This window comes from Cyprinodon variegatus, unplaced genomic scaffold (genome assembly GCF_000732505.1).
Source record: "Cyprinodon variegatus isolate N-32 unplaced genomic scaffold, C_variegatus-1.0 Scaffold199, whole genome shotgun sequence".
NCBI classification, from domain to species: Eukaryota; Metazoa; Chordata; class Actinopteri; order Cyprinodontiformes; family Cyprinodontidae; genus Cyprinodon; species Cyprinodon variegatus.
In genome coordinates, this window is record NW_015150652.1 from 699,652 (window position 1) to 702,917 (window position 3,266).

Genomic DNA, 3,266 nt, shown 5'->3' on the forward strand with positions numbered 1-3,266 from the left:
ATATATTGCAATATATAATTCCATGTATTAATAACATATAATATATTGGAAATGTTTTTGGAAAATAATATATTTCAAGTTTCACATTAATGAATATATATACATTTTGTAAGGGGGTTCCTAAACCAGAAATACTTTACAGGATTCAGTTCAGTAGAAAACTAACCCAATACATAACTTTAAAAAAGTGGCCTACAGAAACATAGTTGCCGCAACATCATGCTGTAGGGCTGCTGTAGGGCTGCCTTTCTTCATGTGTTAAAATATCATGAGCACAATCCAGCACAATCCATACCAGGGACATCATACCAGATGTCCCTGGTATGATTAAGAATCCGGGCAAAATGGGCACCCTTGGTGCTCTGAATGAATTCTTAGCTTAAGCTATTTTATGTTTTGGTTATTTGTAAACAAGTTGGTGTTTTTACTGTAAAGTATGTGACAAGCTGGTAGAGACATATAATTGCAGCAGAAGGTTTTCAATTAATTCATTTTATTTATACAGTGCCAATTCACAACAAGTAACCTAGAGAAACTTTACAGAGATAATTCCATCTGTTCATACAGTCAGACTGTCTAATTTTTTTCTATCTAAAGATTGCATGGAGTCAGTGCAAAATTTTTATTCCTCCTTCATGAGCATGTGGCAACAGAAGTATTGGCCTGCATTATTGGTCGACTCTACGGTAATCTGACATACCGAGGCTGCGTGGAGCAAAGTGGAGAGGAAAAACTCTCTTTTAATAGGAAGAAACCTCCTGCAGAACCATGCACCTTCTTCTCCTATTGGCACCTTCTTGTGAATATTGAGCTGATGTGACAAGTGATTTTTTTCCACTGTGAGATCAAAAAAGTCTATCTTATCTTATATATCATTTTATCTTAAATCTTTTCAACCTGTCATGTACATAGACTTACTATCAAAGATTACATTTTAGCTATTTGTAATAACATAGGTCCAGTTATAGACTAAAGTGACCAACTGAATTTGTTGTATTTAAAGCTCTGACCTGTATGACCTGACGCTTTTTTTTGTGTATTTATTTCGGGTTGAAAATTGTTGTCAGATCTGAATAAGCCAAATTAGAGAAACAGTAGAGTTCTTGATGATAATAGTGGTTAATAATCTTTTAAGTTGGCTTACATGTAGGTTTTGTTTCCCCAGGCAGAAATAGATTGTTCACATTTAACCTGCGTGGGAGCTGTGCCAGGAAAAAGCCTTTACCCAGATCAGGATGGTGCATGCACAGATGAATCATAAAAGGAGGGATTACCCCACAGCAACTCTATGTATGTGCAGAGCAAAGAGTAAAGAGAAAAAAACGGGTACAGACTTTAAATCATAAAGATGCAAATGTCCTAGCTGCCTCAGAGAGTTCAGTAGTTGCCGTCGCTTTCTTATGAATTATGCAATGTAAAAAGAATACTTCAGTAGTAGTGTTCACATAAAAGAGGGCAAAATAATTATTTTAACAATCCTGTGCTCTACAGAAAAGTGACTAAAATAAAAGATTTGCAGGATTATGGAATGGACACAAAAATGGCCTTAGGGGAAGTTAAGATGTTTTCAAAGTTCTAACTACAAGTCTTCAAAAGCAGAAATCCTAGGGAGCACGTTTACAATCAAGAAAATTGTTGATTCAGTAAACAAGAGTAAGAACAATATTTCCACAATATTTTTTTCTAAAAAAAAAAAAAAAAAACAAAATAGAAGCAATGGCAGAATAAAAATAAACCAAAATATGTTTTTCAAGAACATCGCACGGNAAGAGTAAGAACAATATTTCCACAATATTTTTTTTCAATATTTTAAAAAAAAAAAAAAAAAAAACTGCTTAGTAGCAATGGCAGAATAAAATAAAACCAAAATATGTTTTTCAAGAACATCGCACGGATGGCATTTTTTGTCTCCTACCTACACTGTTGATATATTGATCATTTTTTTGTAAAGAAGTGAAAAATAAAATAACGGTGCAAATGAAATATGAAAATCGATGAAGGAGATTTTAATAGTATTTTTATTTAAAGACAGAAGAAAATTGCATATTTCATGAAAAAGCTGGTTAAAAAGATATTTACTTTCAATCACACTAGACAGATGTTATTTTAAAAAAAAAGTTATAAACCAGTGGTGTGTTATAAACCTGTGGGTAGTTAGTAAAACCTTGAAGTAAAATATTAAAAAATAAAAATAAGACAAACTCTCAGAATCCAAAATATTTCGACAGGGGACAGATATGATCACACATAAGCAGCAGAAAAAAAGAAATGAAAATGTAAAATGTCAAAACATTTTACATGTCCATCAATAATGCATTGCAAATACACGTAGGCTACTTCTTGAGTTTGTCTGTGAAATGAAATCTTAATAAAATACACCGAGTTCTGTGATTGTTAGAGAACATATCCTCAAGGAGTATGAAACCTTAGACAAGACACTGTAATTCTTTTTTAAATATCAAAACACAAACATACATATACATTTATAGACAGACACCAACACACAATCGCTTCAAACAGTAGATACATCGTATCCAATGGGCCTTTTTCTTCCTTTGGCACCTTCTTCTTCTCCTTTGACTATTTGAGCTGATGTAACGAGTACATTTCTCCACTGTGAAATCATCAATCAATCAATCAATCAATCAATCAATCAATCAATCAATCAAAAACAAGTCCCTTTTTTGAATTAACATCGAACTGTTGATCAGACATATCATAATGGCTAGTTGAAGGTTGATCTGGCTAAACAATCAGAGAAGATGTAACTATGCTTAAACTGACATCAATTCTTTCATATTTGGACCATAGGTAGTTCATATTTGTACCAGCAGATGGCAGCATTGGACCTCAATTATTTACACCCAAGACTTCATACACTAGGACTGGGGAAGACTCACAGAGAGCAGATGGAGATAAAAGAATGCTTTACACTTCTAAAAGCCCTCCTCCTCCTCCTACACCTCCTCTTCCACTTCCTCCTCGTTTGTCTTCATTGACAGGCTGTTGACACAGACCTGCCTTATCAGCCTCAGGGAGTCTTCATTTCATTTTGATGGATGGGACACACTCAGACATCTGCCATTTTTTTATGGTGTAGTCATAGTTGAAATTTAATTCCCCTGTTGTTGCTTGTACAGTTGAAAGCATCGCATGCTGCTGCACAAACTTAGCCTGACAAGTCTGAAAGATACATAATGGAAACAAGCTTTTGCTCTTCAGTGGATTTAATAAGGCATCTTATTTCATACAATAAGGCCATTGAT